The following is a 13527-nucleotide window of genomic DNA, read 5'->3' on the forward strand; positions in this document are numbered from 1 at the left end:
CAGGTGACTCACTTGTACACAGCAAAGTGAAAATACTTTCAACCTGTTTTCTCCTGGGTTGCCACCCTGTGGTGTATTGACTTGACTCCCCTTCCTACAGATAAGTTGAAATAAACTATGATTTGCACTCCTGAAACACTACTCTTCTTTAACTAGAGGAAAAAATGTTATTTGATTGTTTTCTTTCCATTCTTCTATAGCCAAGGATAAACACAGAACTATGCAGAGACCAGAGATGATCTACATTACAAGGAAGATAAAGAGATCTCTGAGGGACAGAGGTGTGTTTTAGCATCACACAAGGCTGCTGTGAAACTCTGCAGCAAACCATTTGAGCTGCAATCCATCATTGCTGGACTGCAGTGATCAAACCTCAGGATACGACACGGAAGTGTGAGAACGTGGAGGCAGCAACAGCGTGCAAACACTCATGGTGAGTATGCTGTAATAACAGCCAGACGGAGCCTCACCAGGATGCAAGATGATATGTTGGCTGAGAATTTCTAAGGAGAATCTCTACCGCCTACTTACGGGTCCAGACTCAGGCTCTCTCCTGATCAAGTACTACCCAGTCTCATGATGACAACCACATGGTGCCAGTGCCCAGCTCCGCTGGATGGCTGAGGTACCTATTCATGTGTCTTTGTGTGTGTTCATGCCCTAAGAATTGCGTATGGTTGTCTGCAGCGTTAGGGGTGGGAAATGTTGCAATCATAGACTGCTCTATGGTCTATTTAAATGGTAGGCATTTAAACCCTATGGAGTACCCTGGCCATGCCAGCCCTCTATGGTTGTGCATGTCCTTAACGTAGAAGATGAGTTAGCGTGTGCTTGCTGTTGTCCTCCATGCCAAATATCTATCTCACTACCACCTCTTCTGCTTTACTTGAGTCCATGCCACTTCTACTGTTCATTGGTGCTCAACATCTAAAAAGCCTTGTCTCCAAAACCATAAGGTAACCCACAGTCCTCAAATAGCATCGGCTTTCTGGTTCACTGTGATCCTAATTTTTTTTTTCAGTACTTATTTATATCCTGAAGGATTCAAAGGGATAAACACCAACTTGGAAAGGTGAAAGCAGGACAAAGATAAAATCCTTAAGTGAAAAATACCAGAGCTGGTAGTTGACGGGGTCATCAGAATTATCTCCATCAACTGACCTGGGAAATTAAAGCAACCCAGCAACACAGAGTCTGTGTCTTAGAGATCCTCAGAGGCCAGCCCTTCCCTATCTGACTGATGCCTTTCTGGCCACCAATGACTCCTCAGGTGTCTTCTAGGGACAGTGAGCATGATGCTTGTTCTGAGTTGCTCATTAAATCCTAGCAGTATTTTGTGTTGCTAGCCAATCAATAATTGCTTTATAGTTGTTAGCTGCACATGTCCTCCTTGCAAAGTCTTTCTGCGTACTGCTATAGAAGCCTGAACACCATGACCAAAAATGGGCTGCAACAGTTAAGCAATTCCTTTCCTGTGCAAAAATGAATAATTTTCCCCATCTACATTGCACCTACGGGAGGCAGGGAGAGGATCTTCCTCTTTTTGTTGGCTACCTGAGAGACACAGGGGGATGCATGAAAATGCAATGTAGATCTGGAAGGCCTATGGGTTTCCTGCATGGGGAGATGCTTCCTGTAAGATGCCTTTCATGTGTGGCTCTGGATTGACAATGAAACTCCCTTTTGTCAGGCATAGCAAGTTTGTACTTCACAGACTGCAAAAGAAGACATCTAGGGCTGACTTCTGTATTTCATAAAACTGTCTGTTGCCCTTACCTGCTCCCTTGTCACACTTCTGTGAGCTCCAGGTTCAGTCAGATGCCAATGACCTTGGTAATCAGCTTTGGCTCCAAGCCATTCATCAGCCATGTATTTCAGGTAGCATTAAATTTATTATCTTTGGTATGTTTTGCCTCCTCCTCACAGAGCTACTGTACTGACCATGTTTGTGCAGCTTCTCAGATTTCTTTTGCAGAGGAAAGCTTGTCTGATAGAGTTTTCACAAGTTTATATACAGTGTAATCATGCCCTGCATGGTCTTCCTTGTCTTGCCTTTTGATAACAGCAGTCAGCAAGAGCACAGAGTCTAACTAGGGCGTTGGGCTACTTATGCCTTTTTCTGCCTGGGGCGGGGGGGGATGTCACTTCAGGATGTTTTCATGGCTATTCCGTCTACTCTCATCCTTGCCTTCAGGCTGCTGAGCTTTCAAAGGGTGTTTGGCTTTATGACAGCAAAGCGCAGAAAATGTTATTTCTGTATTCAGCATTGATCAACACATGCAGCCTGATGGGTCCTTCTTATCACAGGATGGAATAGAAAGTTTCCCAAACAAGGATCTAAGTTTGCCAGAATTGCCTGGCTTACAGAAGCAGCAAAGCTCACTTTACACTAGGCAGGCATTGGTCCAGGTGTAGCTCTCTTGCTAAGACCCTTCTAAAGAAAGACCCTGAGGAGCCTGACCGGGGAAGAGTGCCTGCTGGGGCTGCCCAGGAGGTGAGGGCTGTGGCAGTCTAGAGCCTGGATCCTTACCCTGTTAGAGCAAGAGGCTTTTAAGGACAAAGGTGTTTATGGAGCTCTCCATCTTTGCAAGTATGATGATTTACTGAGCCGTATAGCTTTGTAAGGAAATAGTCTGGCCTCTGGAGTGGACTTGTTGCCAGAACTGCAGAGGAATCACAGATCCTGCTGTCTTCACCAAGACCTGTGGACTGTGTGCATCTCTGAGATACCTGGGCACAGGAGGGAATGTATTTGTCTGTTACAAAGATATTTACAGACAACCATGAGAGTGTGTGCCTTATTGTGTCCCAAGAGGTTACTGGCCAGTACTGCTTTGCCCAAGTAAAAGCTAACTCTTGACTTGGGAAGTACTGCAGGTGGTTCCCTCATGGTGTGACATTGGTTTGTGCAGAGGGTTTTTAAGGAGGATTCCTTTCCTCCTAGGAAAAAAAAACCAAAAAACCTGAATAATCTATTACACTGTTTTCCATGTGCAAGATTTCTGTCTCACCTGGCACTGTCAGCCCTGGGGATGACCTTCCCTCCATGTTTGGCTTGCCCTCAGCTTCTGGCTCTCCCTGCAGTAAAGCAACCAAAGCAGTCCTGCTAAGGTCCCAAGGGAGCCTGGAGATGACTAACCCCTAGAAATACTTCTCCAGCGCTGCCCTGGCAGTTCCCCTGGCCTGCAAATGCTCAGCTCAGACAAATGAGTGTGCTTCTGGTATTAAAAAATGCTGGAAAAGCTAATGCTGTGGTCACTAGTTAGTGAACAATTGTGCTCTAAATCCTTCCTGTCTTTATCTGGGTCACTTTCTCCCTTCTCTTAACTCCAGCCTGACCTCAGTTAATCCTTTGCCCTGGTTGTCTGCTTATTCCTACAGCCGCCTTTGACCCATGGAGAGCAACAGAGTTAGTTTGGTTTGTTCCAGTGCACATGCTGTGACATGTGAATGTTTTAGTTTAGTTTTCTTTTCCCTGCTCTCAATCCAAAATTTACAAAACGTGGGTAAGTCTGCTTGCCTTTTGCACCACTGCTCACCAGTAGATTCTCCCTTGCCAGGCCAACATCTAGCTAAAATGTAACTGCCCTCAGCCACATAATTAGCTGGGTCACAGCTCATGGACAAAAAAAACAAATCCCTTCCCTGGTTCAGCAATCACATCACATGGTAATGTGTCATCTCTGTAGCAAGGCATTTGTTAACAGGTGACTTGCAAGTATCATTAAGCCTTGCCCTCTCACAGAGCCACAGAACTGGGAGTTGAATCAGCCATTGATTTATTGCAAGGCACTGATTAGAAAAATCTCAAATTGAACAGGTAACTCTTAGAGGTCACCAAAGGCCATACACAGCTACTTCTACTCATTTATTTTCTCATTTCTTTTTTCTTTTCTTTTCTTTTCCTTTTCTCTTTTTTCTTTCCTTTTCTTTTCTTTTATTTTATTTTTCCTTTTCTTTCCTTTTCTATTCTTTTCTTTTCTGTTATTTTCTTTTATTTTTTTCTTTTCTTTCTTTTCTTTTTTCTTTCCTTTTCTTTCCTTTTTTTCTTTTTTCTTTTCTTTCCTTTTCTTTTCTTTTCTTTTCTTTTCTTTTCTTTTCTTTTCTTTTCTTTTCTTTTCTTTTCTTTTCTTTTCTTTTCTTTTCTTTTCTTTTCTTTTCTTTTCTTTTCCCCTTTCTTTTCTTTTCTTTTCCCCTTTCTTTTCTTTTCTTTTCCCCTTTCTTTTCTTTTCTTTCCCCCTTTCTTTTCTTCTTTCTCTTTTTTCTTTTTTTTCTTTTTTTTCTTTTTTCTTCTTTTTCTTTTTCACTGTTTTTATGCCTGAACAGGAGGAGGGATGTGGTCAAGAGACATTGACAGGGAGGCTTGGAAGGTTTTGTTAGCTGAGGCATTGGTCTCCACACAGGATTTTGCTCCAGGGTATCAAAAGGAACTCATGAGGCTTTCAAATGCTTGTACGTTCAGTCTACAACTGCAGCAGGCAATCCTTTCCAATGCTGAAACACCCATCTGCCCACAACCTTCAGCTGATTAACTAAAACTCAGCTTAAATGCACTGTATGGTTAAAGTCTCACAAAACCACTTTGAGGAAAATTCAGGTTGCCTTGGCAACATTCAGCAAGCATTGCTGGACAGCCTGCATATTTCAGGGGTCTCATTAAAAAGTTGGAATAAATGTTGCCATGGTAATATCAACTTTGAGGTGATACCTGAAGTGTAAGTACTTAATCTCAATACCTTTAACAAAGCACCCTCAGGAGGAAGATGGGAATCAAGAGGGGATGGCCTAGAGTCTAGGTGACTGGTTGGGGAGAGATACAAAACCACATTAGAATAACAAAGGATGAACAAACATTCACCAGTGCCTGCTGAGCATTTCTTTGCCCATCAGGACAGAGAAGCAGTCAGCCCACTATTGTCAAGCCAAGAGGAATATTGTTAGTGCATAGCTGAACACTCAAGTCCTCCTGCTTTTCTCATTTTGTTCTTGGGCTTTTTCTCCCATGGATGGTTGGAGGTGATGTCTGCTAAGTGTTTTTCACCTAAGGTTGAGCCACATTCTCTGTTGCCACTGGCTTCTCCTTCTGTCATGCTTTTCTTGTTCCCTTTCCTGTCTTGGAGATGCATGTGTCTTTTCACTGTGGTCAAGCATTGCAAGTTGCCTTTGGTATTTGCACTAGGTAGCAGCATGAGGCTGCCTGGTCCCACAGCCTCTAACCACTCACAGTGTTCTTCTCCCCAGAAAAGCATTCTGGGTGGAGTGTCATTGCACCCTTACCTGCTGCCTACAGCAGCCCTGTGCACACTTGCTTTCTTAGCAGGAGCTGTGTAGCTGGAGGGTCTGACCACTGTCAGATCACACTCTTCCTCTTGTAAATTCCTGGAGCCAGGAGTAATCACATGGTGAAAGTGGAGAGCCTAAGGGAATCCTGTACTGGAAGAGGCACAGCATTCAAACAGGAGTGTGTGAGAACAGCCTGCAAATGCAGGGATACCAGTTCTGTTCCTCAGGAAACATAATGCATGGCCAGCAAGTCCATGAAAGGTGTTTTTTGTGAAGACCTTGGCTCCCTGTACATCAGAGACCAACCAGCTGCTTTGGTACAGATGTCAAATGCAAAGGCCTGGATGCAAAAGCCACTGCAGGAAGTACTTCACCTGCGGTCCCCGAAGGCAAGAGCAGGAAGAAGGAACAAGGGCAGAAATGCCATTTTCTGCTGCCAATATGGTATCAGAAGAGGCAGCCTTCCTACTCACACACACAACCAGTGACTGAGCGTCTGCCAAGCCTACAGATTTGTGCCTTACCTGCCCACACTTTCCAATTTACACTGCCACTGCCTAGAAAAAAGGCAGATTTGTTCTTGTCCTGCCTATGTGACATGACCTTCAACTACAGCCCAGGGCTGTGGGTACCTGCCTTAGGAAACTATTTTTTTCCCAAGATGCAGCTTCTCAGCAGTGCCTGAAAATCAGGAGTGTTGCAAAGTGTGTCACATTATAGACTCCAGCACTGGTTTGGAGGCTGTTTGACCTCAAGCCCTTCAACAAAGACTTGCGAATTCAAGGTACTCCCTGTCCCCACACTGCTACAGCGTCCTGGCGTTAGTGAAGCCACCAGATTTGTCCAACTGTTTCACAGATGCTTCTCATGGAAACCCCAGGAGCAGGGTCAGAGGGCCTCACATGGCTCTCCAGCACAGCACTGCTCTCTGACTGCTTGGATGAACTGACATGCATGCTTGGCTCCTGGGGGAAAGAATGTTATGTCACCATCCAAAAGCAGTCAGTCCTCCATTAAAATCCCAAGTCATCCACACATAGTATGTAGGTGATTTGTATATTCTCCAGGGTGGATACCTCATCCTGAAATAGCCTTCCATGTGTTTTGTGCACAGTTAGCAGGCATTTCAATAAACAGGACAAGACAGGAATTGTTATTCCAGGCTTTTCATTATTCATTGTCTTTTTCAGCATTTGAAACCACAGGGAAAGCTGTGGGAGGAGGGTTGAGAAAGGCCCCAAACAGGTCAACCCTGAGTACTTATCAGAGACTCATACTCGGGCTATCTGCAAGGCTGCCTTTGCTTTTACTTCCTCTGTTTGCATGCTGCTGTGACAGCACAGCAAAGTAAGGGGACATAGCCTGTTCCAAAACTCAAGTATGCTCTTAAAGCTGGTAATCAGGGATGGAAAATGGGGGGAAAGGTTTTACTGAGGAGCTGAAGACACCGTCTCTCAGGAGTTACACTCAGAGAACACAGTGTTAAAATGCTAACCTTCCAAACACTGAGAAACTAATAAATACTAGGTTCAAGGCCACCCCAATGGCTTTTGTTTAATTGCTTTATTACAACTGGTGGCTTTAGGAACACGACCATTTGCAGTGCCCCTGCCTCATGCCAGCTTCCACAGTCCCCTGACAACAGTGAGGCATGGCCAGGAGAAGACTCTGAATTCTGGGGACCCTGCTGACTGTCCTGAAAAGAGATGTGGAAAATATTTTCAATTTCAAGCAGCTGAGTGCTTCTCCGAAAGGATGACTTTCTTTCCCTGCCACTGCTATTAAGTTCCTGACTGATAATCAGGAATATGTCACTTTACATAAATTTTGCTCCTGTGCCCCTTGGGGAGCTGATGTAAAAGTACTATACTCTCTTAAAAATCCTTGATGGGTCAAATTAACTACCCAAGATTAAGGAATATCCATAGGCTCAAGACCTAAATTCCCACATCATCAAGCAGCATAGTACAGTCTTTTCACCAGGCAGGCAGAAAATTGTTTAGTCATCGTGAAATACCCAAGCTGGATGACCACACTGAAAATCTCAGAAGAAAAGCAGCCATTCTTTTGTAAGAGCCACGTCCACCAAGTAAAGCTTGTGGAACCATGCTGAGAGAAAACAAACTACTGAACTGCTGCTCACTGAGTGAGCCCTCTCTGCTCTTAGCCTGAAGCCAGGAGAAAGCCAATGAATAAAAGCTGCAAGTAAAATTCAGGTAATTAAGATTTCATCAAAATGTTTCATGCAACTGTGTGGACAAAGTAGTATTAGACAGGCAGCTGAATACCCATGGTGACTAACCTCATTGTGCTAGCAAACTCATGTGTCACCTGTTTAATTGATATAGTGCAAATTACATTTTGATAATGACTGGCACTTAGAAGGCAGCCAAAATAATAATTCATTGCTCAATTAGCACTGGCTTTCCCACTTTTCAAGCTCCTTCCATGCTAATGAAGAGGCCAATTTATTTATTTTTTTTTTCCCAGAGTTCAAAATTGGTCACACTTAAGTGAGTTTTATGACCAGGAGAGAGAGAGATTGGGACTTAACCTTAAGGAATCTGTTGCTTTAGCAACTTTTTCTGCCTGGAATTATAATGACTATTATTCATAATCACTTATTACTGATTTTCAGCTTTTATAATTATGTCCAGTCTGTTTTCCTTTTCAGTTACACCATTTTGCATCAATCTTACTGCTCTGGTCTCACTGAATTTGCTCTTGCAAGATGCGACTGAAATTTCTGGTGGATAAAAAACTTTCTGGAAAGATACATGGTTTGGTAGTGTAGGTCTATTCAAGGAGAAACAGAGTAAAGAGCTTGCAATGGCTGTGCAGGAGGCCCACAGATAAATGCTAAGACATTACTAGGAGAGGAAAAAGAAAGGTAGTTTAATCTGGAAGGTTTCAAAGAGTCACTTTCTCTCTCTAGCACTTGTCAGTGTTTCAGAATTTAATAAAATTCACAATATCTGCTTCATAATCCTAACCTTACTACTTTTCTCGCTTTCGTATACTCTGTTTTAGTCTTGAATGTTTATGCTTACATTGTTGAAGTTATCTATCCATGAAAGATTTGTACAGGATGTACTATCAGGATTATGGTTTAATCTAGTGAATACTAATACTATATTGGGAATAATACGTGAACAGGTGCTTGTATGTACTGGCGTATTTATATTTGTTTCCTTGAAGCACTTGTCTATTGATCTAGGCTTGCTACGTAACACACAGTACAGAGATTTGGACATGTGATGGTGGTGGGATGAAGGGTGGGAGGGGTTGACCTAGCGCTGTAAAGTCAGTTTAGGAAGGGAGAGGGGAGTCAAAGCTAGAAATTTAACCCTTGAACTTTCTAGCTGTTCAATTCACCTGCAAAACCAGCCCCAGAAAGCCTCTTTCCTAGGGGATGGACTGGTTAGGAGGCCAATGGCCTGGCTTGCCCCTGGGACAGCACCCAGGACCAGTGTGGCTGGCTACTACCCTGCTCTGCCTGGCTAGCAGGACCACTGCCAGGCTAGCCTGCTCACAGCCCTGCCTTCAGTCACACCTCACAAAAGGGGAAACAGTGCCTGCACTACATTAATGTTTGTTGGAACGAATAAGCACATTTTCAGATGAGAAAGCAGACTTGTTTTCACAAGTTCATGGATTTTAACAAAGCCCTTCTCTATATTGCACCCAATGAAACAAAAGCACTTAAAAGCAAGGAAATCAACTGCTAAAAGCATTCACATCTGACAGATTTTGTGAAGAAACTGATACTACGAGGGCTGTGTCAGACAGAAGGTAGCACAGGGCTGGGCACTCACCTTCCTCCTGCCTTCTCACCTTCACCTTATGGCACAAAGCCTACTGACAGCCAGCCTTTAGCTTTGGTAATTCTCACTCAAATGGAGAACTCTCCAGGAAAGACTTGTCACACACAAGTTCTTGGGGATTGAATTTGAGCGTCCTGCTAACTGAGGAGCAGATCACCTGGGAACTGAGTAGGCTGATGAAGGCATCTCTGATTTGAAGAGATGGCTACATCTGTAAGTTGTTCTTTCACCAAATACTTCCTAAAAAGCAGGCCAAACAAACCCAAAATAATAATAATTTAAAAAAAGAAAAAAGAAAAAAGAAAAAAAGAAAGAAAGAAAAAACCCAACCCAGCAAACCCAGCACCTTCAGGGCTGCAGTTTCTGATTTAGGGGAAAACCAGTGCAAGCTAAAGCTTAACTCCAACAGTTTGATAGTTCCTGGTAGAGAAGATAAATATTGCTGTGCTGCTAAGCTAGTATGCTTCTTATAGTGGTAATGACTGCATCTGAGTGCTCAGAGAAAGTTGTGAAAAGCTCTTCCCTTAGTTTCCTTGCACAGCAAGGCACAGACAGTTTTCAGGTGAAAGCCTGAATCCTCATTCTTTGTTGCCCCACTAAACTCTTCAGTTACCTTGTCTTGCTGCTTTCGAAACATGTCAAGTGCTTAGACACACTGCAGCCACAAAATCTGCAGTGGAAGTGAGACTGTTCGCAATCATGGGATCAGGTTTGGGATGATCTTGCTGTCACCAGGATGTACAATCATTTTACATACAGTTCAATCAAATCAAAACAGTACACACTGAATTTTCCAGATATAGCATTTGTTTTGGGTTTGCAGCCCTCAATACAATAAAATCAGGTATTTTTTGGCTCCTGGAAGTGCAGAATGACTCATGGGTAGCTGCGAGCTTTTTCAGTATTTTTGTGGCTTCCCACTAGGTACTCACAGCCCCTTTTTCTAGTCATTATGCCCTCTGAAACAGGAGGAAATTTCCACAAGAGGACCTGAACAACCATGTGGGATTATGTACTCAGGCAACCTGACAGTTCTGGGGTGGTTTTCTAGGTCAGTGGCAGCTGGAAGGGTGAACATGGAGGAGAAAAGCACTACGGGACTTCACCACATGCAGACAGCTGAACAGCCAGACCCCTGAGGTGGCTCTGCAGAGGACAACATTGTCAGTGATAGTGTGGCAGCTAGACCCTCCCTTCTTGCACAAGGCTAATGACTGTGCTTAGCAGTGTACACCCTCTGAAAGCCAACAATGCAGTAGTTACTGTAAATCTCAGAGGTGTGTTAGTTTTTGGAAGGGGATTTTGAGGCATTTATTATCTCTTGCAGCATTGTGCGACCATCTTGTATCACTCTGCTTGAAATTAGGCTCTTCAGAGATTTGTTTTTTTTTTTAAAGTGTGATACATTTCTGGTCTGATTTTCTTCTTCATACTCTTCTACCCATTGACTGCTTGTTTCTTTTTCTGGTCATACATTTAAAATTGCAGTTTGAAGGAACACTCAGCTTAGGAAGCTAATAAAACAAGCTATTCCTGCGGACCACCAAGTGCAGTGACACTATTGTTGCAGTGGTTCTCACACACTGACCCAAAGATAACGTTAAATAGTATCACTAGCAGAAATAAAACTGGAAAATAAAGACTGTGGGTTGGTTTTTCTTTTAAATACCTCACCAGTGCTTCCACAGGAAGACCCTTAAAGATTTGCTTGGGCTGGCAGGGCTTGGCAGGGCCTGACAGTGCTCTGTGGGAGAGATCGCTACCCAGATGCCCTGCTGATGCACGGGGAGTACTTGGCTTCTGCCAGGGAAGGGTGGAGGACAGGCTCCAGGCAAAAGGGACCCTCAGAAACTGCACACACATACAACAGCTCAGCATGAAGATGTCCTTGCACACAGAGGACAAGACAAAGCGAACTGAGCCCTGCTGCTGAACTGGGGGTGTAACTATCCCTCTCTCTGCTCATTTATTTCCTGGATGTAAGAGGCCTGCCTTGGCTGTAATGAAGTAGAATAATTTTGGAAAAAGTCTTAACCCTAATGACAAGAAGGCCTTCACTTGTACTTGTCTACTACTACTGCAACAAGCAGAGAACATGTTTTTCATGGCTTTGGGTATGATGGCTGTATTTGAGCTCTAAAACCCACACATATCCTGTGCAGGCAAATACATGCTCATAGGAGCAGAAAACCAAATCTAATGTAGTCATGTTTTGAAAGTTTCTTTGAATGGATGTGAGATTTTAAGTAGTCACTTGTCACTACTACTTGGCAAACCACAGGGACATCAGAGCGGCTTTTCCTCTTTATGTAGCAAAGTGAATCTAGATTGTCATCAAAGCTGTTCTCACCGGGCTGGCTGTGGAAGATGAGTTTAAATTTCGTTATGTTATAATACAGTATGTGTAGGAACAGCCTTATGGAGGCATGTCATGGAACCTGTACCAGGTAGAAATGATATCATATGATATGATGCCAGGTCTTGGCAAGGGTAAGGAATGAGTTTCTGTGAGTATCAGTGGCAGATCCCTTCTTCTTTCCATGCAACAATAGAACAGGAGACTTGTTTTCATCTTCTTTACATTATTTCCTCCACAGGGACACCAGTCCAGGGTCCACTGTCCCATGTTCTTTGCAGTGGCTACTTGCAAAGCATTCCAGTGAGTGCAGCAGTACTGTTGTATGCCTTGGCACATCATAATCCCCTGAGAAGAGCACCCTTCTTTCCTCCCCAGGGAGCATGGTGCATGAAGTTGCCTCAGGCTGGGACCTTGCATAGCACCCTGCTCTGCTATGGTAATGGTGCACGCTGGACACACAAGTCCTAGAAAAGAGCAGCTTTGTGCTTTGTTAGTGCATACACCATTACCAAGACTGTGATGCTGTCTATTCTCTCCCCTGAGCAAGAAGCAATTGTGCACAAATTGCTTTGTCTTGTATAGGCAGGGCAGCTGACAAGGCAGAATCTGCTCATCCCCAGCCTCCCTCTGAGTGATCAGAGACAGACCTGTTTGATTTGCCTCATGGTGTGTCAGCTAATAGAGGTTACTTCTTCTTTGTACCTTGCCTGCTACTCTTTACATCACTGGAGCTATCAGTGTGTTTAAGAACACCCTCCTTTTAAACAGACATTTTCTTCAGCAGCTGGAGCATCCATATGCTGCAGTCTGTCCAGCCAGCCGTGGAGGCAGAGGAGCTGTGCCCATACTCATGACTTGCTTGCTGCTGGCAGATTCCTGCATTGCTTCCTGATTTAGGGACTCGAGGGAGCTGTGTTTAGTGGATTTTCAGGGCAGTTGGTTTAGCCACTTGTTGATGCCACAGTGACCCCTCTACTGCAGGGCCTCAGCTGCCAAGGGATCTTCTGTCCCTCCCCAGATGGGCGAACATCTTTTTATATCACACAAGATAAACACTTCAGGTGACCCTGGATCTTTTTTAAAAACCCCATGACTGCAGTTTGCAAGACCATGAGATTGGGACAAGTCAGTAACGCTCTGAGCTGATTAACTTCTAGCATCTGTAGTGTGTGAAGGGATGGAGGGAAGCAAAGCTTTGTTTCTCATATGTATGATCATTTCCTATTGTGAACAATCAAAAAGGGAAGACTGGAATTAAATTCATTGTAATACACATTGACATAATGTAGGTAAAGTGCTTAAAGAAATGCTGATTTCCTGAAAGGATGGGTTTCATATTCCCAACTGAAAAATCTTTTATGTAACTCCTCCTGACTGACTGACTTTGAAAATGTACAGCCACAGCCCTAAGGCTAAAAGTCCCCTTTACCACCCTCAACCTCCAGATTACTGCAAGAAAATACCATCAGAAAAAGAAGAGCTGGAGCAAGACCTTCAGAGCTAAGATGCCTCTACTAAACCTGGAATTGCTTGCTGAAATTTACTTGAAATTAGCTGGAGGATTTCTCTGCTCTTTCATTCATGAAGACGACTGTGAACTCCTGCCGTGAATGAGTGACTTTACTTGAGAGCACTGATCTCCTCTCTTACAGCTCAATGCAGTGGTTAACATTTCAAAACAGAAAGCTGCTTACCCTGCCTGGATGGCTGCTGTCCGCCTCCAGCAGCAGCACAACTGGCTGGACCTGCCACATGTACATCATGATGCTGGGGGACTAGGTTTTCAGGGTCCTGCTTACCCCTTCAGGGAGAGCACCTGGTGCACTATTCATCTTCAGAAAGATTGAGAGCTTTAGAAAGTTCAGATATTTGAGGCCTCTGTCAAATTGATTTACAACTGCACAGAGGTTTGTACATTTCTGCCTCTACTCCTTGCTGCCTCCGTGACAGTTATGGTGTATTGGAAACCAGCTCATAATAGTGACTATAGAAACGGGAAGATGAGGAAAGGAGCACCAACAGGTTCAGCTGTTTGCTGTGTGGACAGCGTGAAGGTGGTCA

At 43.9% G+C, this 13527-nt stretch overlaps 1 protein-coding gene across 3 annotated transcripts in view; it reads right to left on the reverse strand.

Moving 5' to 3' along the window:
• LOC102054706 (neuronal acetylcholine receptor subunit alpha-7-like) overlaps nt 1–13527 on the reverse strand; it is a 72034-nt gene that overhangs the window by 35973 nt on the left and 22534 nt on the right. The window lies entirely within an intron of this gene.

The sequence above is a fragment of the Falco cherrug genome, chromosome Z, assembly GCF_023634085.1.
Source record: "Falco cherrug isolate bFalChe1 chromosome Z, bFalChe1.pri, whole genome shotgun sequence".
Classification (NCBI taxonomy): Eukaryota; Metazoa; Chordata; class Aves; order Falconiformes; family Falconidae; genus Falco; species Falco cherrug.